At 39.4% G+C, this 27,700-nt stretch overlaps 1 long non-coding RNA gene across 1 annotated transcript in view; it reads right to left on the bottom strand.

Moving 5' to 3' along the window:
- Positions 1-6,264: 6,264 nt before the first annotated feature.
- The window catches only part of LOC143628007 (uncharacterized), a 210,259-nt gene continuing 188,823 nt past the window's right edge, over positions 6,265-27,700 (bottom strand). Inside the window, exon 3 of the long non-coding RNA XR_013152682.1 lies at positions 6,265-6,363. This is a non-coding gene — a long non-coding RNA (uncharacterized LOC143628007). The remainder of the gene's footprint in view (positions 6,364-27,700) is intronic.

The following is a 27,700-nucleotide window of genomic DNA, read 5'->3' on the forward strand; positions in this document are numbered from 1 at the left end:
GATGACTTAGAACTAGGAGGATTAATGAAATGCATCAAGTACTCATCAGAATTTTTGGTTTTTCTGACTTCTTTGTCTTCACAAGTTTAACTTTCACTTGTTCTGCCTTTGTCACATGAGGCTTGTGTGAACCATACACAGCTTCCTCAAAATCATGAGGCTCGCAAAGAATATGATTAGAACTTGGTATATTCTTATTCTTGTGTATAACCTCTGGTTCAAACACATCCTCAATAATTACTTTGTCAACATTTCTATCAAAGACTTTGTTGCTTTCAACATGAGGGTTTTGAGGAGCAAATTGGGTTATAGCAGTTTCAGTGTTTACAGGTTTAGTATTTTCTGAAATCACAGGTTCTTTCACAATTACCTCTTCTTCTCTTTTAGCAAAATGATTAATTTTATAGTCATTGTGAAAAGGTGGCGGAATTTCGACAAAACCGATACATTTCTTTGAATCTTTTTGTTTTCCAGACACCTCAATAATTTCATTCAACAGAAAAGAAGAGTTTCGAAATTTACCCAATTTGTTCTTCAACTCAAGAACCTCATTCTCAAGCTCGGTTATATTTGAACGGTGTTTCAAGATTTCTTGAAACTTTTGGTCATTAATTGTCATTTTCACGGATAACTCGGCTTTGAGATCGTGGATACTTGTTGACAATGCTTCAATCTTCTCACGAGATCTCATTTGAGATTCAAGAGATTGTCGATAGTATCCTTTAGTGAAACAATTTCTCTCACTAAATTATCATTATGATTCTTTAAAGATTCTAACTTAGGTTTGTTAGATTCACATTCAACACATGTTACTTTAATAGATGAAGTTGCAGAGATAGAATGACTAACCTCATTGATCTTAGCCATGCAAGCAAACACAGTTGTAGACTTATCACAAGAGTCATCAGAATCAGATTCAGAATCATTGTCAGAACACAGCTCACTTCCACTTGCATCTTGAAAGTCTTTAGTTAACTCAAACATAGCCAAATTAGCTTGGTTATCATTACACAGCAATCGTTGCGACCAATCATTTCCATCAGCTAACATATCTTGTGATCCAATCTTTTCAGCATCACTTCCTCGTGGTGTAGAAGAATTTTGATGTTGACCACGCGGACTGGTATACTCCTTTTTCAGCTTGTCACATTCTTTTGCAAAATGTCCGAACTCTTGACAGTTGTAACATTTCACCTTTAACTTGTCAAATCCCAATTTCTTGTTCAATGCAGGAAGATCTTTGCCAGTTCTTTGCATGAATCTCTTAACCTTACGAACGATCATAGCCATGTTCCACTTTAAATCCATAATTTCTAAATCATCTGGATCAATCTGATCATAATCCTCATCAGTCAGATCACTTGTGGCAATCTTACTACTCACCAAGTTTTCAAATGAAGACATGAAGGCTGTTAGAAAAGCAAAATTCTGTTCAGCTTCCTTCATGTTGACACTAGGTGGTGGAGCAAATGGATTTGTAGTAGATGAATTTCCAGATCCAACAGAAACACCAGGAGATCCAGAATTACCAGCAGTGTAAAAACATGCTCTTGGATCATTATAAACTGTTGTTTCATTTTCACCTGCATGCTGTGTGAAAAGCAGTGATAGGGGAAATGGTAGAACTTAGAAGCATACTACCACCATAGAAAGCAGGATCTTGGCTATCCTTGGAGGATTTCTGACATTTAAGATCATATTCTCTTGCTTCAATCTTTTGCAAGAATTCAGTGGCAGTCAAGTCTTCATTAGCAAAATAGTTATTCTCTTTTAAAACCATTAGGAATGTTGAATAAGAACTTGGTAGTGCACTCTTAATAGCGTCAATCTTGTCAACCTCAGAAGTTTCCAATCCCATTTTGTCCATCTCAGCAATCAAGTGGTTGAACCAAGTAGTCATCTCCTCAACTGTTTCTCCTTTTAACAAATTAAAGTTTTGAAATTGAAATTTAAGCATTACCTTCTTACTCTCAGCTGTATTCCCCATACTCCTCATACGAATATGTTGAAATAATGAAGCACAGATCTTTATGCTACCCACTTGGTGAAAGATGTGCTCGGGTAAAGCCATAGTAAGAGTAGAATAAGCTTTTGTTTCAATCTCTAATGCTTTCTTCTCTTCTTGCGAATATTGAGAAATAGCTTTAGGAGTAAAACCAATAGTGTCATCTCCAATCATTGGAACAATATATACCTCATCTAAGCAATATGAGCAGTCAGGATGAACAGAACCCAAATGAGCACGAAAACGGGGTTCCCATTTAGCAAAGTCGCTAAATTTCATCAATCTTGGACATTTCGAATGTGAGCCTATCTCAATATCAAGTTGCAACATTTGTTGCATTAACATATTCTGTGAAGCTAGTGCATACAACCCGCCATGGTTGAAAAATGATAGATTTCAAATCCTAAGGATTAGAATTGAAAATTAAAATTATCGAATGATGAACAGTAAGGTTAACGAACTGTGAACAGTTGTAGCGAATTGTGAACAGTATTAGCGAATCACAATTTAACGAAGTAAAGAGTGATCAGGTAACGAATCATAAATGATTTTAACGAATTAGAAACAGTAACTTTGGCGAATTAGAAAGATTTTACGACGAACTGCATGGTGAACTAGGTCAACGAATCAGGTGATTGTCTTTAACGAATCACTAAGAAAGGCTTAGTGAATTAGATAACGAATTGCTACAGTTGATAACTAATCAACTTATAGCGAATGAGGTTGTTACAACGATTTGTAACAAATTCTGACAACGAATGCCACATGGCAAAAGTTTTTATAACTCAATTTTCGAGGGAAGACACGTGTCACACGAATTTGTTGACACGAATCAGAATGTATAACGAATTGGTTAATGAATCAACCAAAATTCATAGCGAATCAACCAAAATATGTTAACGAATCAAGTTAAATGAGTTAACGAATCAAGCTGAAATTAACGAATCAGACTTGAATCTTCAAATCTTCAAACGAAGATTTCCAGATTTCTGGAATTTGAAGAACACAAACCCAGTACACAGATTTGTAATACTAACTCAATAACCAACCAAATTACACGATCAAACTATCACCATACTCGTAACTTCATCGCGAATCCATTCGCCTCAATCCGTAAATCAATTAACCACTAATTCGTATCCGATTTAGCCAAAAATTAAACCCTTGTTCTTGACTAAAACCAGATCCAACCAAAATCAATCAAAAACCAAACCACAATCCAATTCCAATCGTCCAAACCTCACCAATACCTTAACACTTTCAAAACCAATCCAAACACTCCTTAATTCATCCAATTAACCTTAATTAGATCCAAAATTAAATCAAACAGAGACTTAACACAAAACATTATCAATTAACAATCTGATAACATCAACTAACCATCAAATCAAGCGTAAATGAGCACCGAAAGCTCTGATACCACTTGTTTGAACACGGATTAATCCTTTAAACAGTAAACAGATCTCAGATTTGATACATGTATGAATACGATTAACCTAAACACGGATCTAGTTCAATATTACGTTCGATTGTATGTTATGTGTATATATTATCAGTTGTATGTACGTGTATAATATTAGTATGAAGCTTGAGATAGAAATTGGATAACAATTCATTAAGTTAAAACTCAAAACTTAAATTAACAGTGAACAATGTTCACTATATATAGAAGATGGATCTAGTTCATTAACATTCCCTAACGAACTAGAGTCCACTTCGTTACATACATTAAATGAACTAAACTTAACGAATCACCCCCTGATTCGTTAAACATCCTTAACGAATCAGAGGGGATATTAACTTAGATCTAGTTCACTAAACATCCTTAGCTAACTAGACATTACATTAACGAACTATAAGATAAAATAATTGTTTATTACATTAAACAAAATGACAAATACATTAACGATAAATAAAAAGACTCGAGACGTAAAACCGTGTACTAACATCTGCCACTATTTTATATAGCTAATTACTCCAAGTGTAAGTTAAAAACAATGGTTAGTTGCTTTTTGATTTCATAACGGTAAATTAAATAGGAGATTGGGTTTCCCACAATTAAACAACCAAATTAAATTATCCCACATCCATGATTAATATAATAGGTTACAGAAGAGTGGAATTTGATATGAGCCGTCCGATAAGATCCAAGATTGAATATTGGTCGTTCAATAAGAATGGATTAAAAAGCGGTTATTTTTCTACATATGTAACTACCCCACTGCACCTTTTTCCTCACATATAACTACCACACTACACCTTTTTCCTCAAATATAACTACCCCACTACACCTATTTACATGGGTAACCACCCACTACTAGATATATTTATATAAACTTTGAAGTATTCTTTATGCATACATAAACCATTGCACAAAAGATGGAAGAAAATCAAAGTGATAACAAGTAAGGTGTAATACATATGTAAGTTGTTTTTATCTTACCTTCATCATTTAATCATATTATTTGAAAGATGATTATGTTGTACTTTTAGTTGCAATGATAATGTACACTTTGTATATTTACTTTTGTTGTTTTGTGGTCATACTTATTTTTAGATATGCTGTGAGAGTGTTGACCTTGTATCATCCGGACCCTATAGTTCGTACAAATCACAACTTTCTCATGAGTTCAACGACGAGGTAGTTTGCATGAAGTTCTTTTATTCGACTTTTAATGGGTATGTCTTATTGAGTTTATGAACTTCCAACAAACAAGTTATTTACGTTTTGTAGTCCGTCGTATAGAGAAGAAAAGAAAAAGGACTGGAGCCTTGCTAGAATGGAAATGGAATGACATTGTCGAAATCAGCAGTTCTAAGGAATCCATTGAGTTTGTTGATATGACTGTCGATGCTACCATCCCGCCTGATAATGATTCGGCACCCTCCGAAGATGCAACTGCCAACTGATAAGTGCATCGGAGTATGACCCGTAAGTGTGTTTAAACGATATAAATTATGCATTAAGTGTTAAATTCATGGGAAATAGATAACTATTGTTGGGTGGTTATTTGCAGGTTAAAAGGAGGTTCTGAAGCTATTATGGTGTATAACGAGGCAACCGAAGGAATCGGAGATTCGAGAGATGTTAAAATACATGAAAAATGAAGGTTGAAGATGAAGCCCACTGTGGCCCACGGTCTGGACCGTGGGCCATGGTTCAAGTGAAGAAAACAAATAGAAGCCACTGTACCGTGGTCTCTATTTACACCGTGGATGGGACCGCGACCCATGGTGTGGAACGTGGGCCACAGTCCGGGCTGTAACTGCCCAAATTTACTTCCTTTTTATTACGTTTTTGGCTGGATTTTCATCTAGCTCTCATTCTCGAACACCTTGAGGAAAATTTTGAGAGTGCAAGAATAATAGTTGGTGGATTGTAATCATTAGTTTAGGTTTGTGATTCGTACGATTACCCTAATTGATGCGATGATGAATTAAACTATGTGTGGATAGTTCTCGTTATGTTCTCTCCCAAATTATAAGGTTTTCAATTGAATATTTGTTATTCGTTTATGTTATTTGTGGGATAGTATTTTGATCTTTTGATTATATTGCTATGGTGATTATGAGTTTGATTAGTAGTTGTTAGTATAGTGTAATTTGTGTTCTTGACCATCAATTCTTGGTGCCATAGGCATTCGGGATTTATTGGAAGGGAATTAGGGTTAACTATATAAAACTGATTATCGAGTGACAACCTTGCATTTTTACAATCCAAGTACTTAGTCCTCTTTTATCACAATCAAATTCATTTTCATGAATTATGTCTATGTAGTTCATCCCAAAAGTAAACGTTAACATTATCAACATTGGAAACCTGAAATCGGGAGGGAGCATTCTTTTTATTAATTCAGTTAAAAATCGTTTATTTGCTCTTGTTCTTTTTGTTATTCAAATCAACCAACCAAATCATTGAATTTACTTTTTGCACTTAGTTTAATATAGATTAATTCAAAGCTACTTAGTAGCACATTTTCCACAAACTTCTTGTGTTCGACACCCTCTTATCGCTATCTAGTTAGTTGTAATCAGTTTATTTGAGTGAGTCTTCGACCTCACGTCAAATTTTGACGCCGTTTCCGGGGAGTTGTGCGCAACGTTTGTTAGCTTTTGTAGCTATCGTTTGTTATTTTCAGGTTTACGCTAGTTTTGTTAGTGTGCATGTACCTACAGGTGTATGCATACTAGAAGATCTAACAGGTCATCACCAGTAGTTATCGATCCTGAGATTGACCGAACACTTCGAAGAAACCGAGTCCTACTTAGGGAGAACAAGCTTCTTGGCTCTCCAACTGCATTGAACAACACCATGGAATCACCAATTCCCACTTAGGGTCAAACATTTCCATCCACACCTCCGCCTATTCCACCTCCACCGATCACTACTACCATACCTACTACATCAAGTGAATTGAGACCAACTCACACAACTGAACCCATCGCTGCTCAGCACACCTACTCAACATCATCCACATTGCCATCAATTTCCAACCTTTTTCCCACCTTTGGTGCATCATCATCTCAACAAAACCAACATCCAACCTTTCAACAACCACAATCAAGTTACCAATATCAACCCCCACCTTTCATGCAACATTCAAGAACGCAAGGTGATGATTACGGGTATGGGTTTGACAATGAATTTGAGGGGTATGAACTGGAAGGTTACTACGCGGGAGGTGATGGAAGCAAAAGGGTAAATCCGGGAAATTTTGGTTATGGTTAATGGCAATAACCGGAACCTTTGCAAGAGCTTAATAGAAAACCACCACTGGTTGTTCAACAACAAGCTCAACAACAACCGGTTGTTGTTCAACAACAAGTTCAACTGCCACCGATTATGCAACAACAACAAGCTTCACAACAAGGGCAACAACAAGATCAATAATTTCAACAAATGACCCAACCAAAATTTCAACAATTTGCACCTCCAAGGCCCGTTTATAGGCAAATGGGTCAACCAAGAGTACCAATGGGGGTACCAAGATGGCATGCAAGAGAGATGGTAAGGGGTATTGAAGCTCATTACAAATTCCCTCCAAATTCTACCTATGTATAAGGGTTTAGCAATGGAGGAACCTTACTTTCATTTGGAGGCATATGACTCCATTTGCAACACGATTGGGGGTCAAGGTTTTACATCGGATTAGGTTAAGTTGGTCTTATTTCAATTTTCGTTGGAAAACAAGGCAAAGAGATGATTTTACACATTGCCTTCCGCATCCATCTATACGTGGGCCGAGATGCAACAAAGATTCTTGGAAGAATTCTACACGGACCAAAAGACCAATGATGCAAGAAGGAGTTTGAGAACCTTTCAACAACAATTGGGTGAAATGTTTCATGAAGCATTCGAGAAGTTTAACATGATGACAAAAATTTTTTTCTCATCACGGTATTGCTCTTTGGGAGTTGTTGAATGCTTCTCATGAGGGGTTGAGTATGGAAGATGAATGGGATTTGAGATCAATCACAAATGGCACATTTTGTACTAACTATGAACAAGATGATTGGGCATATTTAGAACAAATGGCGGTTACATTAAAGAGAAACGCTCAAGCCGGAAGAAGAGCAAGACCGACAGTCGGAAGACCACAAGTACAAGTCGTGGAAGAAGGAGGGGTACAAACTACTAATCAGGTAATTGATGTTTGTACGAATTGTAATGAGTTGGGCCATGCTTCGGAGGTGTGTACGGTGGGTCAAGTTCAAGTGGAGGAGGTGAATGCACTTCAAGGGGGATGTAGTAGAAATTATAATATGAATTCCAACACTTACCACCTCGGGTTAAGAAATCACCCAAATTTTCGTTATGGAAATCCGGCTACTTGTCCGTGATAAGGCCATTCAATCATTGACCACTCAAATGGGTCAACTTTCAACCGAAGTGTTAGACTTAAAGAAAAACAAAGGTCAATTGCCAAGCGACGCTAAGGTAAATCCTTCTCATAGTTCTTCTCGTAATGTTCCTATTAACCATGTAAGTGTTTTGAGAAGTGGTAAAGAGTATAAAGCTGATTTGTCACTGGGTGTGGTTGATGGGGAAGTTGAGGACATTACGGGTAATGAAAGTGATGATGAAATTGTAGCTAATAAACCCACTAAACATGTCACTTTTGAAAAACCATTACATACTTTGGGTTAAGATACAAATTTAAAAGATAAAAATAAGGAAGTCGAACCATATGCAGTTCCATTTCCTTTGGCTTTGCTTGACCCGGGTAAGAAAAACGTAATTGTTAAACGGGGTCCTCAAAAAGAGGAAATGTGGGAGGTATTTAAACAGGTAAAAGTGAATTTACCTCTACTTGAGGCAATTAAAAAAGTACCCGCTTATGCTAAATTTTTGAAAGAATTGTGCACCCAAAAGAGGCAACAAAAAGTGCCTATGCGGGTGGATTTAACCGAGCGGGTAAGTGCGGTTTTAAAAGGAGATCTTCCTCTTATGCTCCAAGATCTGGGAACGCCCTTAATTAATATTCAAGTGGTGACTTTCAAATTTCTAGGGTATTACTAGAACTTGGGGCGGGAGTAAGCATTCTCCCGGGGGGTTTATATGACCAATATGACTTTGGTCCTTTGAAACGCGTTGATACCACGGTTGTATTGGCGGATTTGTCTCATAAACTCCCCCGTGGAATCGTGCAGGATGTAATTGTGAAAGTGGAGGACATTATCCTGTGGATTTTTTGGTGTTAGACTATTCATCGGGTGAGCCAAGTCAACAACAAAACGTTATCTTGGGTCGACCATTTTTGAACACTGCTCAGGCAATCATTGATTGTAGATTTGGTACCGTTGATATGACGTTTGGTAATCAAAAAATACGCCTTAATGTTTTTACTAACGTTGCTAGTTATTTGAGTGGTGAAGAATGTTTTGTGGTAGATTTGGTGGATCATTGTATTCCTCAAGAATATGATGAAGATTGTGTGGAAGCTTGTATTTGTGATGATTCTGAACAGGTACACGTGTGTGCTTTGCGGATGGAAGAACAAAAACAAGATGCTTTAGCTATGCAATAAGGAAGACCACCATGGACTCATCAATTTGATAATTTACCAACAGAGATTAATTCAGACACAAAACCATCTTTGGAGTGTCCACCAAAGGTTGAATTGAAGGAACTTCCAAGTTATTTGAAGTATGCATTTTTAGGGGATAATGAAACCCTCCCGGTTATCATTGCTTCAAACTTGGAGGAAGATCAATTGTTATCATTGGTAAGGGTTTTGGGAGCACATAAGGCTGCCATTGGATGGACATTTGCATATTTAAAGGGTATTAGTCCTTCAATTGTTATTCATAAAATAATTACTAATGAGGAGGCTAAAACATCAAGGGAAACTCAAAGAAGATTGAACCCGAATTTGCGAGAAGTGGTGAAAAAGGAGGTGATTAAGTGGTTGGATGCGGGGATCATTTATCCCATGTCAGACAGTGCATGGGTGAGCCCGACACAGGTAGTACCCAAGAAAGTCGGCATTTAGGTAATTAAAGATGATAATTGTGAACAAATCGCCACCCGACCGGTAACCGAGTGGCGAGTGTGCATTGATTATAGAAAACTAAATAATACAACCTCAAAAGACCATTTTCCTTTACCATTCATTGATCAAATAATTGAAAAACTTTCTGGTCAAAAATATTATTGTTTCTTGGATGGATATTCGGGTTGCAATCAAATTGCAATTCATCCCGATGACCAACACAATACCACCTTTACTTGTCCATATGGTACTTTTGCCTTTTGGCTAATGCCATTTGGACTGTGTAATGCCCCACCACTTTTCAAAGATGTATGATGGGCATCTTTTCTGACATGGTCGGGGAGTCACTTGAAGTTTTTATGGATGATTTTTCCATTTTTGGCTCGACTTTTTAGTTTTATCTTAATGATTTAGAAAAGGTTTTAAAACGTTGTGTTGAGACAAACTTCGTGTTGAGTTGGGGAAAAGGTAACTTCATGGTGCAAGAGGGCATTATGTTGGGCCATGTGGTTTCAGGTAGGGGAATGGAAGTTGATCAAGCTAAAATAAAAGTAATTTCATCTTTGCCACCCCCGAAAAATGTTAAAAGGGCGAGGTCATTTTTGGGACATGCCGGATTCTATAGGAGATTCATTAAGGGTTTTAGTGAAATTTCAAAACCTTTATGTAATCTCTTATTAAAGGATGTCCCTTTTGAGTTTACTGATGAGTGTTTGCAAGCTTTTGACAGTTTGAAGGAAAAGTTAGTGGAAGCACCCATTTTACAATCACCGGATTGGTCAAATCCGTTTGAGATCTTGTGTGATGCTAGTGATTGCACGGTTGGAGTGGTATTGGGTCAAAGAGTGGAGAAAAATCCAGTGGTGATATATTATGCGAGCAAAACTTTATTTGAGGCACAATTGAATTACACCACTACCGAAAAAGAGTTACTTACGGTGGAGTATACCTTGGACAAATTTCGGTCATATATTTTGGGAAGTAAAGTTGTGGTGTATTCGGATCATAGCGTGGTCCAATATTTAATGGAGAAGAAAGACGCAAAACCTCGTTTGATTCGATGGGTGTTACTTTTTCAAGAATTTGATCTTGAAATCCGGGATAAGAAAGGTTGTGAGAATGTAGTGGCGGATCACTTGTCTTGGATTCCACTTGAAGGTGTTAATGATCCGATGGAGATAAATGAATAGTTTCCGGATGAACAGTTGCTCGCCGTCTCAACCGCACCGTGGTATGCACATTATGTCAATTATTTAGCCACGGGTGCGATTCCGGAACATTGGTCAAAGAAACTGAGGCAACAGTTCATGTCCCAAGTCAAACAATATATATGGGATGAACCGGACCTTTTCAAGGTTGGAGCGGATCAAGTTCTTAGAAGATGTGTACCTGAAAATGAAGTGCATGAAATTTTGACACATACTCATTCATCAGCATGTGGGGGCTATTTTAGTGGATAAAAAACGGGGTATAAAATACTAACATGTGGGTTCTATTGGCCAACACTTTTCAAAGATGCTAATGAATATGCCTGACAGTGCTTGAATTGTCAAAGAATGGGGGGTATATCAAAAAAGAATGAAATGCATTTACAACCTATTTTGGTGGTTGACATTTTTGATGTTTGGGGCATAGACTTTATGGGCCCGTTTTTGAACTCGTGTGGGTACTTGTACATTCTTGTTGCGGTTGATTAAGTATCGAAATGGGTTGAAGCGTTTGCAACAATAACTAATGATCACAATGTGGTTTGTAAGTTTGTCCAAGCTAACATTTTTTCAAGATTTGGTATCCCAAGAGTAATTATAAGTGATTGTGGATCGCACTTCAATAACTTCACGTTTGGTAAGTTGTTAAAGCGCTATGGTGTTAATCATCGAATTGCAACACCTTACCATCCTCAAACGAGTGGCCAAGTTGAAGTTTCCAATCGCCAAATTAAGGAAATTTTGATGAAAACGTGTAAGGCCCCGTTACCGGTGCCTCACATTTGGATGTTGGATTTAATCATTAACATAGTTCTAATAATCAGAGTTAATAAAAACATTCGCGGAATATTAAACTTTCAATCAAACATACGTTTTAATCCATAACCTGTCTTAATAAACATACTATCTTTAAAACGTAAACTAATAAACGTCTTGGATCTTCCGATGCCAGCCTCTTATTCAATGCCACGCGTTCTCCTCAAGCGAGCTGCCTCATCCTACTCACCTGTGTGCATACTAAAAGTCAGCTACGCTGAGTGAGTTCTAGTTAAACATACATCATACAATACATTCATACTTACATACTTTCTTATATACTTTCATACTTTCATATCTTACGTTATAAATTACGCCCTACTTCCTCGAGTATTATTAGGGCCCGGTTTGCTCTTTCCTCGGTTATTGTTAGGGCCCGGTTCCCTCCTTCCTCGAGTATTATTAGGGCCCGGTTCTCTCTTTCCTCGAATATTAGTAGGGTTCGGTTCCCTAGTTCTCGAATATTAGTAGGGTTCGATTCCCTCTTTGTTACCATAAAACCATACCTTTCCTCGAATATTATTAGGGTTCGATTCCCTCTTCGTTAGCATACAACCATACATTTCCTCGAATATGGTTAGGGTTCAGTTCCCTCTTCGTTGCCATACAACCATATATTAACCTTCTTTTATTAACTTTATAACATGTAAACATATAAGCATACATATCATACTTACATTATACATAGCATTACAACCTGACAGTACGTGCAATATCCGAAGATCGTTCACGTACCGACAAGCAATCATTCATACATTTCACATCATCACATAAGGCATACACTTATCACTTAGGATAAGTGTGTGATAAGTGTATTAACAAACACATCGAGTATGCACACAACCCCGAAAACATAACAATGGGGCTAGAAACTCACCTGGATCCTGTTGCGCTCTCCGTTAATCGTTATCCCCTTCTTTAATTGCGCCCGGATAACTGTTATATATATATGTATGTATGTATGTATTCGTTAATTAACCGCATAATTAATTATGTCGGTATTTTAGTTAACCGATGTATCTTCTAAGTTGGGTTGGTTATATTACACTAGTGGGCTAGCTTGTTTCAAATGGGTTTAATTAAACCCGGCCCATCTTCCTTTCTAATGGTGTCTGGGCCAGCTGAGTCAAGGCCCAAGGTCAAAAGTGAACCAAATGGCCGAGAACTCAAGACCGAGAACCATGTTGTCCGAATTCCCGTGTCTGACCGAGAACCCCTTCTTTGACCGAGAACTCAGTGACCGAAAACTAGTGGCCGAGAACTCCATAAGGTGACCGAGAACCCTCAGTCTTGGCCGAGAACCCTCAGTTTGGACCGAGAACCCTCAGCTTGGACCGAGAACTCTCAGGTCGGGTGTGTTCAGCTCATCTTTCCATCTTTATCACTTTTACCTAGCTCAGTTAACTGTTTTAAGGTTCATATCATGATCTTAACCATTTATCTTTATCATTCACGCTCGTTTTACACCCATTATCATCACAGCTTCAAGATCTAACCCATTTTAGTCATAAACTATAAACCTTTATAGTGCTAAAACTTTATAGGCTAGATTTAGGGTTCATCTATGAGCCGTATGTTGTCATAAGTCCAGTAGTTCATTTTAAATCATCAAGTTTGCATTTTTATGAAACATCTAGACCCGATCTACTCTAGGGTCAAGTCTCATGGCAACCCGTTCATAAAAACGTAACCTTTAATCATAGAGAAGATACCTTTGATGTTTCTAGGCTACGGCTAGCTTGGTTATGAACTTGAATCGTGTATCTTGTTTGAATACCGAGATTAATCGAAGACCATTGCTTGTTTGATATCGGTTCTCTCTCTCTCTCTCTCTCTCTCTCTCTCTCTCTCTCTCTCTCTCGCGGCCGTAAGTTTGAGGGTGTGTGTGTGTTTTGGAGTAAGAAAGGAATAATATGGATAAGACGGATGGAAATGGAAAGATTTAGGCTTTAAGGGGTATTTATACTTCCTTAAGCCCATGGACCTAAAGCCCACCTTTCCTCTTTGGTCCATGATTAATTCCCTTTAATATTTAATTATTTCTTTGCCAATACAAGTAAAATCGTTTATAATAAGAAATAATATAAAATATTATTACTTGAAATTTTGGGATGTTACAAGTCTTTCCTCCTTAAAGAGGTTTCGGCTAACTATTACATGAACAGATTAGGGTAAAACTTGCGCATTTCATCCTCAGCTTCCCAAGTGGCATTCGATCCCTTGCGGTGCTTCCATATCACTTTCACTAAGGGTATAACCTTATGACGAAGTTGCTTCTCCTTGCGGTCGACTATCTTTAGCGGTTGCTCAATGTAGTTCAACTATTCATCAACCTCAATGTCCATCAATGGCACGTGAGACGTGTCATCAGCTAGACATTTTCTCATATGAGAAACATGAAAGGTTGAATGAATTCCTTCAAACTCATCGGGTAAATCCAGCTTATAGGCTACTTCACCCACACAATATAAAATCTTAAACGGTCCAATATACCTTGGACTCAACTTCCCTTTCTTTCTAAAGAGAATGATCCCCTTCCAAGGCGAGACCTTGAGCATCACATTGTCACCAACGTTAAACTCAATTGGTCGTCGCCGCTTATCAGCATATGACTTCTGTCTGTCTTGAGCATCTTTCATTCTTGCTTTTATCTGATCACACTTTGAATATGTCTCTTGAACAACCTCCAAACTTCCCATCTCTTTCTGACCAATCTCTCCCCATCATACAGGGGTTCTACATCGTCTACCATAGAGCATCTCAAACGGTGGCATACAAATACTTGAATGGTAACTGTTGTTATAGAAGAACTCTGCTAGATGCAGATGATCATCCCAACTTCCACCAAAGTCTAAAACACAAGCATGTAGCATATCCTTAAGGGTTTGGATCGTCCTTTCTGATTATCCATCTGTTTGAGGATGATACGCCGTACTGATGTTTAATCTCATCCCCATAGCTTCATGGAACCTCTTCCAAAATCTCAAAGTAAACGATGTATCTCTATCAGACACGATTGATAACGGTACCCCATGCTTGGACACAACCTCTTTGATGAACAGGCTTGCTAACGCTTCTGACAAGATAGCCTCTCGTATAGGCAGAAAGTGAGCTCTCTTGGTCAGACGGTCCACAATCACCCAGATGGTATCATGATGCTTAGCTGCACGAGCTAGCTTAGTTATGAAATCCATGGTGATGTGTTCTCATTTCCATTCAGGTATTTCAAGCGGATGCATTTTCCCATAAGGCTTCTGAAGTTCGGCTTTGACTTGTAAACAAGTTAAGCACTTACTAACATAATCCACCACATCATTCTTCATTCCTGGCCACCAGTAATCTCTTTTCAAGTCTTGATACATCTTTGTAGCTCCAGGATGAATCGAGTATCTTGATTTATGAGCTTCATCTAATATTCGACCTCTAAGATCACCATGACGTGGAATCCACAAACGGTCAAATCTAGTCTTAACACCATGAGTGTTTTCCATCAACTCATCTAGCTGGCCGTAAACTCTCTCTTTCTTCACTAACCCTTCATCCACTAACACCTCTGACTGTACTTTGATGAATTCTTCAAAAATTCTTGAATTCATAATCAGCTGGTATGACTTTACTGTTGCAATGATTTCTTCATTCTTACGACTTAGCGCGTCGGCGACTACATTAGCTTTACCATGATAGTATTTAATGTCGCAGTCATAATCTTTAATCAACTCCAACCATCTTCTCTGTCTCATATATAATTCCTTTTTTTCGAAGAAGTACTTTAAACTCTTATGATCTGTGTAGATGGTACACTTCGTATCGTACATATAATGCCTCTATATTTTAAGAGCATGCACTACAGCTTCTAGCTCTAAATCATGCGTCGGATAAGTACTCTCGTGAACTTTCAACTGTCTGGACGCATATGCTATCACTTTTCCTCGCTGCATCAACACGTAGCCTAACCCACGATACGAAGCATCAGTACAAACAACCAAATCCTCATCACCATCGGGTAAAGCAAGGATTGGAGCTTGAGTCTCTTCTTTAATTCTTCAAAGGCTTCTTCTTGGAACTTTCCCCAACTGAATACTACCGTCTTTCGGGTCATACCGGTCAATGGTGCGGCTATCTTGGAGAAACCTTAGATGAATCTCCTATAGTAGCCAGCTAACCCTAAGAAGCTTCGTATATCAGTCGGATTCAGCGGAGTCTTCCAATTCGTTATCGCTTCAATCTTAGCTGGTTCCACAGTAATCCCTTCAGGATTTATCACGTGACCTAGGAATTGCACATCTCTTAACCAGAACGCGCATTTCAAAAACGTAGCATACAATTTCTCTTTCTTCAGAGTCTCCAACACTTCCCTCAAATTCTCTACATGATCAGACTCGCTTCTAGAGTAAATCAATATATCGTCGATGAAGACGATTACCGACTTATCCAACATCGGCCGACACACCCTGTTCATCATGTCCATAAATGCTATGGGAGCATTCGTTAGACCGAATGACATTACGAGGAACTCGTAGTGTCTATACCGCGTCCAAAACACTGTTTTAGGGATGTATGCCTCTTTCACTTTCAACTGATGATAGCCTGATCTGAGATCTATTCGTGAGAACCAACTTGAACCTTGCAGTTGGTCAAATAGATCATCGATCCTTGGCAACGGATAGCTATTGTAGTTTCCCAGCCGGATCTACACGGAAGTATCTCGTACTACGTAGGTGCGGAATCCCTACGTAAGACAATACGAGCGTAGGATGCGATATACGTTAAACCCAAGTACAAATACACGTTACACTACTCAAAAGACACGTTGTATTGCAACTCCTTTAACACTTGATATGCAAATCACAATTACACGTACTAATCAACTTCTTCAAAATAACCCGTACATCAAACATATATAGTTATCGACAACTTCGCCTAACAGGCTAGGCGAAGTTGTTGATAACTTCGCTTGTTCCTCAAGTTCGCTTATAAGAGGCGAACTTGTGAGACAACTTCGCTAAAACAAAACAAAACCAACTAACACGATTACAGACACTATATACTGAACTACTGACATCATGTACCAACAGACTCCCCCTTGGCAGTAGCTTCATATCTCTAACTCCAATCACGTGTCTTGTTATCCCAAAACTCTTGTCTCTCTCGTCTTCAAGCATGAACTCCCTGTCTTACACAGACAGAGACGACTCTCTGGTATTTCCTTGCTTCTTCTTTCCATGCCGGAATATAGAATATCCTTTTCTCATTCAGCACCTGCAAGTCAGCTTGAGACAAATTCACCAAGTGCATAGGATCATACACTCTCAGCAACTCTTGTTCATCTTCATCCTCCATCACCGCTTCAGCTGTTTCACTATCGACATACCACCATTTCAGATTCTTTAGGACATCCTTGGGAATCTGTTTCATCGGCACTTCTTTTAAACACCGGATCGGCTTATACTTCATTATCATCCAAGGTTTGCCATCAGCTCTCATACCTCTGTCTTTATCTTCAACGAGCTTTCCTTTCTGCGGCTTTAATAACTCGAACTTTTTCTCTTTGATGCTTTCTTTCCACACGATCTTTCCAATAATCCTAGCCATATTTTCATCACTCCTGTTTATCAACCCCAACTTGGCTAAGTCCTTCACCTCACACTCCGGCAAGGTATTCAACGATCTCAACAATCTCTTGAAATACTGAACTCCGTCAAAAGGTTTAATCACAAACAGCCTCAACTGCTCATTGTATAACCAGCATATAATCCCCTTCTTCGATTCAGCATATCCTTTGATGTTGTAACTCTTCTTGAACATAGTAGGAACCGCCGGTTTCTTTGTCTTTACGAACCGTTGAGCGTAGCCTTCTTTCCATCTCGGATGCTCTTCCCATTCAGTCTCATCGCTTCCCATATCTTGACCCATATCTGATTTATCAACTTCGGGAATTTCATGCTCAACGTTTTCTTCCACAATCTCTCCCTCTTCAATCTCACTATAAATTACAATATCAGCCCCTATCTTCTCAATCTCTTCACTTGGTAACACATCGTCGTCACCCACAGTATCATCATCCAACACCTCCTCAGCATCCACTACCACCACATCATCACCCCCTGATCCACCAGTTGCACCCGTTGACTCCCCTGAGATGTGGAAGTCCCAAGAGCTTGTTCAGTTCTTGGCAACTCACCACCTGCACCTTTCGATGCATTGGGATCATCGTCTCGATCATTCCTCTTCTTCGTCCTCAACTCATCGCCCTTGCAGCTCGTCTCCCCCTGAGATGCTAAGAACTGTTGTAAAGCATCAAAAAGTTTACCGTGCTCAATCAGGAGGGACGACTGAATTTGATTTTCGGCAACAAGGCGCTGGATAGCGTGAGTCTGGATCAAGTTTATTCTCGACTGTTCTGCCACGACCCTTTCAAGAGCTGCTATCCTGTCTGAGTCAGATAAGGTTGCATCAAAATCAAACCTCATATGAGAAGTGTCTTGAGCATATGGTGGAGGGATTCCCAAAGAAGCCGGTACATCAGAAACAGGCATAACAGTAACCGCAGGTGGTATCGAAACAGATAACCCTGCAGTGGCAACCAAAGTCGACTCTACGAATCTTGCAACAACCTCCGATGGAGTAAGTGTAGGAGGTGGCAAGGAGACAATTTCTGGAGTCGAAAACTAGAATGTAGTAGGTGGAATGCCAAATGAAGATGATGTAGATACCACGGGAACATCCGAGGTGATTGGTCCTGTCACAGTCATGGACGCAGGGACCATAGTCATTCCAGATAAAGCGGGTGGAGAGAAACGAACCACCCTCGAGCTTTCACCAGCTCCCGATCCTTCACCCGTTCTTGCCCTTTTAGATCGACGAATCAAACGACCCAACTCTTCCTCAAAATCAGACTCACTGTCATCTGTATCTTTCTTTCTTTTTCCATGAATTCTTTCTTGAGCGACCAGTATCTGTCTTGCTTCAACAACATCGTCAGCTGAGGAGTCAGAGTCGGTTCTTTCAGAATCAGCTACCGACGTAGCTACCAACGACACATCAGCACTAGAAACCTGCGCAACTGAGACCTGAACTTCTTCCTCAGGATCAACTCGTTCCATGTCGAAAAATCCTTGGCCACCTAAAGCAGCTTCAAGGTCTACGTGTTCCTCCGGTGCCACAACAGGGGCAGCATGCAAATCTTGCTGTACCACAGATGGTGGTTGAGGTGCCTCAACCTGTTGTGGTGCCGGATCCCGAAACTCGTCCCCACGAGGAGCAACATACGCTGGGTTGATCAAATAACCAAATAGCGGAGTATGTCGTGGACGAAGCTCTGGTTTACTTCGAGCACTCGACGCTCTGCACTGTGCGAATATCCTCTTGCTGACACTCTCTACATAACGAATCGGACGGCGCTGAGGTAGCGTAGGAGCCACGTGATTCAAGATCATTTGTAAGAATCTTGGATACATCAAGAATCTTTCACGAGCCACCGCTCGTCTCTGACGGTCTATCTCATAAAACACCATCTGACTGAAGCTGTAACGCTTGTTGTATGTCAGTGCTGTCATTGCCGACTGCATCGTCGCACCCATCCCGTCCGTACCAGCCTTTCTACCCGACATGCACACGATCATCACGTGCATGAGAAAACGCCATTGATCCAACAAGAATCCTTTACATCTCTGAGTGTCACCCAATGGACCAGAATAGCCCATTTTTAAAAATGCACTGTCTCTGAATGGAGCAAAAAAGTCTGTAGGGTCATCTCTCGTTTCGTTACCAAACTGCAAAGCGACCCTTATCTGTTCCGATGAGAACTGCACCACCTGATTGTTAACGGTGGCGCGCATTACCGGGGGCTCGACTCTGCAATCGTATTCAACCGTCTGCCAGAAGTCTTCTATGTTCGGCAGAGAGATGGGCAGAGTTGTAGAAATTGCATGGAAGATACGCGAGCGAATCAGAAAGTTGATGATCTCGCAATAATCATCAACACCGCTAGCATCCGGGTCCAGTGTTATGTACATATTGTGCCCCGGAAAGAATTGGCGGTTGTTATCACCACCTTCGTCACCACCGGCACCACCGGCTCCTGCTACAGCTGCCATATCTGCACCACAAACGGTCTAAGTTAGAGAATCGTCAAGGCAGATCGTAACTTCGCTTATTACCATGAGCGAAGTTAAGATAAACATTAGTGTGCAAGCGAAGTTAGACATTGAGCACAACTTCGCCTATACAATAACTTCGCCTGACAACAGATTAACTTTTAAATAATATTTAAAGCATCAGGCGAAGTTAAACCTAAGGCGAAGTTAAGGATAACTTCGCCTAATCATAACTTCGCTCATTGAACAACTTCGCCCCTGATTAATAAAAATTTAAAGTAACAGGCGAAGTTAAGCCTTAGGCGAAGTTGAGAACAACTTCTCCTAAACTATAACTTCGCCTGAACTGAAACGGCAAAGGTTTAGACGGCCAAACGAGATGTCTGTTGGATAATTTGAAGATTGTAGACTCTAAAAAACATGTTTTTATGGAGATCTAGATGAACAAGTTGGTTACGACCACGTTAAAACGAGTTTGGAAAGCGGGTGTTTAAGGTTTGCATGAACGGGTCACTAATCGGACCAAAACGACATCTAATTAACGTGATCGACACGAATTATGCATTATCCCGACCCTACACACCTTTAATACGGATTGAAATTGAGAAAAGATAACAAGTGTTGATTCGTTTGACAAGTTCGCCGAGGGTTATATTATTATAAGTTCGCTGGAATAACTTCGCTGGGTTTTTGAAAATAATAAAGAGTTTGACCAAATTAACCCTTATATAGGTCTGACTTTGCTCAGGCGAAGTTAAGGTTAACTTCACTTATCCTTAACTTCGCCCCTTAACAACTTCGTCCCCTACACAACTTCGCTTAATATTAAACTTACAAAACAGTCCCTCATAAATTTGAACATAATGCACTTGTCTCTTAAAACTTTCTTTAAAGAGTTAAATGTTACAATCAACGAACCAAGTAACCAAGTTTTAAGCCATAAAACGTCATATGCAATGAAAATTTTAGAAATAAAATACACGGGATCAAATTTCAGTCTTGACAGGGACTAGTATGTTTTAGAAAAGATCTGAACAGGAATCATACTAATTAGATGGCTGTCACATAGATCCATGTTCAGCTGTATTATGACATAAAGAAACAGGTTGTAAGCAGGTAAACAACTTAGTATGGTTTTCATCGTTTCTGTGATACGGGTTAGGTTCAATTAAGCTCAAAATATAAATGGACAACACATCAGAGATTGTGATGCCTCCTATCTATTCTCAAAGCGTATTTGGCTTTTCCCAAGTCACCCCGAGTTGACCTCGACCCGTAGTGTCTGATTAAACAGTAAGTACACTTCGATCTTTAGAATCTTCTTCCCGTTCTCTTTCTTGCTTCTTGATTGATAAGTATAATATAATAGGCTTCAGAAGGCTTAATTTTTTTTAATGATTTCAATTTTTTTCTTTTTTTTTAATGCTAAGGATTTACATAGCTTCAAACAGTAGACTACTGCAAGTCCCGAATCTGGATCACTGCAGTTTCTTGACACACTATCTTCTCGGGAATCAGAACACTCACGGGCTCGTGTATGACTGGGTAATCACTTTTCTGCCTATCATTCGGAAAGATATATACAGAGACATACGCAACTCTTAATGAGTGTCCCTTTAAATCGAGAAGATTTAGTTAGTATCACTTCTACTTTTACGCACCATAAAAAGCTACCATAACATACAATGATTGTTCTAGAGTCTTTTAGGCCTAATAATTTCACTAGTTAAGCACATAGAAATAGTTTGTGTATCACTTTCCAGGGTTGGATCAATTTTCATAGAAACATTGTATAGAAACTTCTTACGAAGTAGTAGACTTGAAAAATTATTTCATCTCCCTTAAAAAAAACCAAATTCTATCGCCCCGATCAAGTCAAAGTTATCAGGTAAACGGCTATCCAGAAGATCCAATGGATCAGCTGGACCGACCACATACGAATATGCATCCTTTTAACTAAGTATGAACGACTACTTTTCAGCGAAAGAATAAAAACACATCATAAACAGCCCAGTCGCTTTCAGTCATCTGGTTAATGGCTATCCTCATAATCTACTAGTAGAAGCGAGGACCAAACACATCCGAAGATATGTCCTTCAAACAGAAGCAACCGACATAATTCTAAGCGGTAGTGACGTTTTTTTTTTTTTTAAGTAGAAACGAAAAATACGGTTACTCGGGATTGATCATCCCATTAAACTCAACAAGGTTTTGAAAACGAGTTCTGTCAAACGCTTTAGTAAAAAAATCAGCGAAATTATCTAACGAATCAACCTTTTCGAGCACTATTAATTTCTTTTCAGCACAATCCCGTATAAAGTGATGACGAATGTCAATGTGTTTAGTTTTGCTGTGCTTTACGGGATTGTTAGTTACTGAGATCGCTGCAGTGTTATTAATGCAAATAGGAGTTTGAGTGAAATTCAGACCGTAATCGCGCAATTGCTGTTGTATCCAAAGAACCTGGGAGCAGCAGTTCTCCAAAGGGTGATTTTTGTGAATAGCAGTAGTCTGAACCGGACCGACTTCCAGATTATTTTCCAAATTCGAAGAGAGTTCTTCAATGGCTGATTGATGTTGAGAGTGAAAAGTGTTGTAAAATTCTTCTTCAGTAGAGGTGGCAGGAGTATTAACGGCACTTGACGTGGAAGGTTGACTTTCTTCGTATCGTGGACATTGCACAATATTTTCCTCCTCGTCATACATGATCTGTGAAGCAATTTTCTCATCAACTTCTGCAAAATCCAAGTAAGGCACATTAAAAGATTTGAACAGTCTATCATAGTCAAAAGCCTCAGCGGGTCCCATGCTAGGCTTTGGTGGTTTGTAACTCGTGATGTCAGTGTTACATACCACTTCAACCTTGCTGTTCGATAAATTAAAGACTCTTCTGTTGGGTGTCCCAACTACATATCCGACTAAAATACCTTCGTCGGCTTTCTCACCAAATTTTGAGTTTGTCTTTAATATCGTACATGGGGACTCGAATGGTTCGAGACCATTCAAGTTTGGCTTTCGACCATGCATAAGTTCATAACAAGTTTTATTTTGCCTTTTAACAGTTAAAACACGATTAAGGATATAACAGGCTGTGGCAACTGCTTCAGCCCAGAACACCACGGGAAGTTTAGCATCAGCCAGCATGGTTCTGGCTCCTTCAATTAGCGTCCTGTTCTTCCTCTCAGCCACCCCATTTTGTTGCAGAGTATACGGGGCGCTTTATTGATGGTCTATCCCTTTCTGTAAACAGAACATCTCCATCTGGTAGTTCTTGAACTCCGTCCCATTATCACTTCTGATGTACTTGACCTTTCTCCCAACAATGTTTTCAACCTTGGTAATCAAGTTAATTACCAACTGAACCGTCTCATCCTTTGCCTTCAGAAAATACACCCAAGAGTATCGAGAGTAATCATCGGTTACTACCAAGCAGTATGTCGTTCCACTTAGACTCTTTACATTCACGGGACCGAAGAGATCCATGTGAAGTAGGTCTAGTATACTGACAATTGAGTTAACCTTCTTGGAGTGATGAGGTTTCTTGTGTTGTTTTCCCTGCTTGCACGATAAGCATTGATCTTCAAAGTTGAAATTCTTCAGGGGAACACCAAGCACTAGCCCATTCTTGACAATATAATTCATTTTTTGAAGATGTATATGTCCCATTCTCCGATGCCATAATTCGGACTCAGATTCAGTTGCCTTTGACAGAAGACATGACTCTTCTGTTGCCATCTCGGTTGACCTCATATCCATTACATATGTGTTCTTCTCTCTTGGAGCTTTCATCACCACCCATGCCTCTGGTATCTTGAAACCAGGATACAGAACTATTGCTTCATTCTTAGTAAAGTACACCGTGTACTCTTTGTCACAAATCTGAGACACACTCAACAAATTATGCTTCAACTCCTCAACAAAATTCACCTTCTCTAGTTTCATTTTACCATTTGTCACAGTTCCAATACCCGTAATCCTACCACCGCTCTCTCCAGCGAAACTTACTCTTCCTCCTTGAACAGGTTTCCATTCATGTAACAAATCCTTGTTACCAGTCATGTGCCGGGAACAACCACTATCCACAACCCACAGATTGTTTACAGTCATGTTCAACTGTTCTTGCACGATTAAAACAAAGGATTAAAATCTAGGGACCCAAGACCTATTGGTCTTGGGACGATTAAACCTGTTAAACGGTATATCGTACATTGATTGTCTAAAGTCAGTTTGAGAATGACTTCTGTAAGTTCTGAAAGGATACCTTCTTGTGGATGTACTATGAGGCCAACCAAACCTTCGTGAATTAAATGAATTATAACTAGTGGTTTGGTTGTTAACAGGGAAAAACTGAGATCGATTTCTTTGAAATCTAGGATTAGTCCAATGTCTGAACGTTGGTGAGTTTGCATTCCTATTAGTATAGTAATTACCATTCGATTTATTCTCATTTTTCTTAGTCCTCATACCTCTGAATCTCTGAATTAGAGGGCAATCAGCAATCAGGTGTCCTATTTGATTGCATCTGAAACAACTCCTGTGTTCAACTTTCGTCTCAACAGTTGTTTCAGACGTTGAGGTTGCATTACTACCCGTTTGTCTAACATATGGTGGGACAAACGGGTTTAGGGGAGAATTCTTTTCAGCTGGCTTATATTCCTCCCCACGTTTTAGTAACACTACCTCTTCTTTTATCTCACTAGATTCGGATGTCTTGTCCGAATTTGATGAAACAGAACTAGGAGCAGAAATCTTAACATTCGAAACAGGCTTACATGTTTCGCTTTTACTAACTTCAGGTTCTTTAATCGAAACTTTGACAGGAACTGTCTGCTAATTTCAACATCAACAGATTTTTGATTACTAGGATCATATGTATAGTTATGGTTATATGGTGGTGGAACTTCAGAATATCCAATTCCCCTTTTTTTAACTGGGGAACGTTGAACACTTACGATGTGATCAAGCATTGCTGAGGAATTTCTAAACTGTTCAATTTTTCTGTTTAGTTCCACCACTTTTACCTGGTAATCAGCTATCTGTTTATCCCTTTCAGCAATTAGTTTGGTTTTCTCTTCTAACACTTCATAACTAAGACCAATTACTTGTATTTTTTTAGTTACTGGCTTTAAGACTTCTGATATCCTTTTCACCAGCTTTTATTTTTACCGTGTAACTGTTTTCTCTAGTTTTAGTGTAATGGTGATCTTCTTTTAACGTTTTAAATTGAGCGTCCAAACTAACAAACTGATCAGTTACTGTTTTTAATTGTTCAGACAAATTTTCACATTGTATACAATGGAGTTCAGAACTTACCTCAGAGAGCTGATCATTCACTTCTGCCATATAAGCTTGATCTTCTCCCGTCTCTCTGTCGCTCCCTCCAGTTTCGATGTTTACCAAGTTGGCTTGTTCGAACACTTCCTCAACTTGCAAATTCCAGTTGTATCCCCCATTCTGTCTGGATACCATCGCCCTATTCTCACTACCTCCCCCATTCTGTTGTGTAGTCCTGTTCTAACTACGTTCGACTCTTTCATTTGTGCATTCCTTAGCAAAGTGACCATTCTGTTGACAGTTATAACATCGAACCTTTGACTTATCAAACCCTGGTCTTTCGCCAACGAACTTTCTACCCGTTTTCTTCATGAACCTTTTAACTCTTCTTACTATCACGCCATCTGCCACTGCAGATCCATCTCTTCCAGATCATCAGCATCAATCTGATCATAGTCTTCATCCAAAGTTGCGGGATCGACTATTTTACCTTTGATGTAATTCTCATAAGATGCAATGAAAGATGCATAGAGGGCAAACTGCTGTTCAGCTGATTTAACACTCATGGGCATCTGTGAGTATTTGTTGATTTGAGCATTTGATGAGAAGTTACCAGTAGTGGCTTGAGGTTTTGAAGAATTACTTCCTACAGCTACAAAACATACATCACCATTCATGTTGAGAGTCACATGACCATCATGAGTTGAGTTTGAGCTTGAGTATCCCTTTGAGTAGTAAGCAGATGATTCTGATCTTGAACTTGAACTTGAACTAACTTTTGCACCGTACATACCCGGATCCTGAACCTGATAAGTTGGTGTCTCTTTCCGAACCATGTTAAGTTCAAAAGTTCGTAATTTATTGACTGTTGTTTCCAAATCAAAATCGGCAAACTCTTAATCTTCTCTCATCAAAACCGTGTACATTTCCCATTTCGGTGGAAGAGCATCAAGGAGTTTCTCTACTATCTCCTCTTCTTTGTATACAATGGAGTAATTGCTGAGTTCGGTCATTAGGTGATAATATCTTGTGACGATATCATCAAGTGATTAATTTTTCAAATATTTAAACACCGAGAATTGGGTTTTTAGTATCTTAATTTTGGATGCACGTATCCCCACATTACCTTCATATCGATTTTCTAGCCCTTCCCATAGCTCTCTAGCGGTTTTGTATTTCCTGAAGGTGTGAAGAATCTCTTGTGGAAGAGCCATAGTGATCGCCGCATGAGCTTTACTCTCTGCCTCATACATTTTCCTCTCCTCCTCATCCATCTTACTATACTTCTTTATTTGATCACGACCCTCAAACAAGGCTGTTGGTGGAATGTATCCATCTTGTATGCACACCCACATCTTAGCATCTTGGTATTTAACATACTGCTCAAACCGATCTTTCCAAGCAACAAAATCGGTACCCTTAAGCATTTTCGGAGCCTTAGTAGCTGAACCTGCTTCCACCTCCATTTTCACCAGTTCCGTAATGTTTATAGAAGTCATCTTTGAAAATACGACTCGAAAACACAAAGAAACCCAAAAATAATATTTTATTATTCTGAACAGTACCCAGTAGGCGAAGTTATGCTTAACTTCGCTTAAGCTTACTTCTTAACTTCGCCTGATGTTAACTTCGCTTAATGACAACTTCGCTTAATTCAAGCGAACTTGTGAGACTGGCGAAGTTAAAGATAACTTCGCTTAAACTTATATCTTCGCCTAAACCCTACAAACAGTGGCGGAAACTTCGCCTGATGAACAAAAGATTTTTGCAGGTTTTAATTTGACGTATTGCGAGGTATGTGGAGATGTAATGGGTTGTATTTGATAGTGGGAGATGGTTAGGACACAAAAACTCGGTATTTTAACGTAAACTCGTCCCGCGAATAGTCGAACGGAACGATTTCTACACTCGTGTGATAATCCCGAACCACACAATCACGAGCAAATGCTCTGATACCAATTGTAGTTTCCCAGCCGGATCTACACGGAAGTATCTCGTACTACGTAGGTGCGGAATCCCTACGTAAGATGATACGAGCGTAGGATGCGATATACGTTAAACCCAAGTACAAATACACGTTACAATACTCAAAAGACACGTTGTATTGCAACTCCTTTAACACTTGATATGCAAATCACAATTACACGTACTAATCAACTTCTTCAAAATAACCCGTACATCAAACATATATAGTTATCGACAACTTCGGCTAACAGGCTAGGCGAAGTTGTTGATAACTTCGCTTGTTCCTCAAGTTCGCTTATAAGAGGCGAACTTGTGAGACAACTTCGCTAAAACAAAACAAAACCAACTAACACGATTACAGACACTATATACTGAACTACTGACATCATGTACCAACAGCTATTCTTTACCGTAAGTCTATTCAACTCACGATAATCTATGCACATTCTCATGCTTCCGTCCTTCTTCTTCACGAATAACACTAGCGCGCCCCACGGGGATACACTTGGTCTAATAAAACCCTTGTCAAGGAGTTCTTGTAGTTGGCACATCAATTCTTTCATCTCGGACGGCGCTAGACGGTAAGGTGCTTTAGCGACAGGTTGGGCTCCTTGTACTAAGTCTATCTAAACTCTATCTCTAGCTCCGGTGACAACTTCGGAAGATCCTCTGGGAATACCTCTGGGTAGTCGCGCACGATAGGAACATCTTTCATTTCTTTCAACTCGGCCATAGCGTTGACAATATACGCCAGGTAGGAACCGCACCCTCGCCTTAACAATCCCTCGGATTTTAACATCGAAATGACATTAAGCCCAGAACTTTCCTTATCACCATAAACCG

Source organism: Bidens hawaiensis, unplaced genomic scaffold (genome assembly GCF_021521415.1).
Source record: "Bidens hawaiensis isolate Kalapana, Puna unplaced genomic scaffold, B.hawaiensis_p1.1 tig00004773_1, whole genome shotgun sequence".
NCBI classification, from domain to species: Eukaryota; Viridiplantae; Streptophyta; class Magnoliopsida; order Asterales; family Asteraceae; genus Bidens; species Bidens hawaiensis.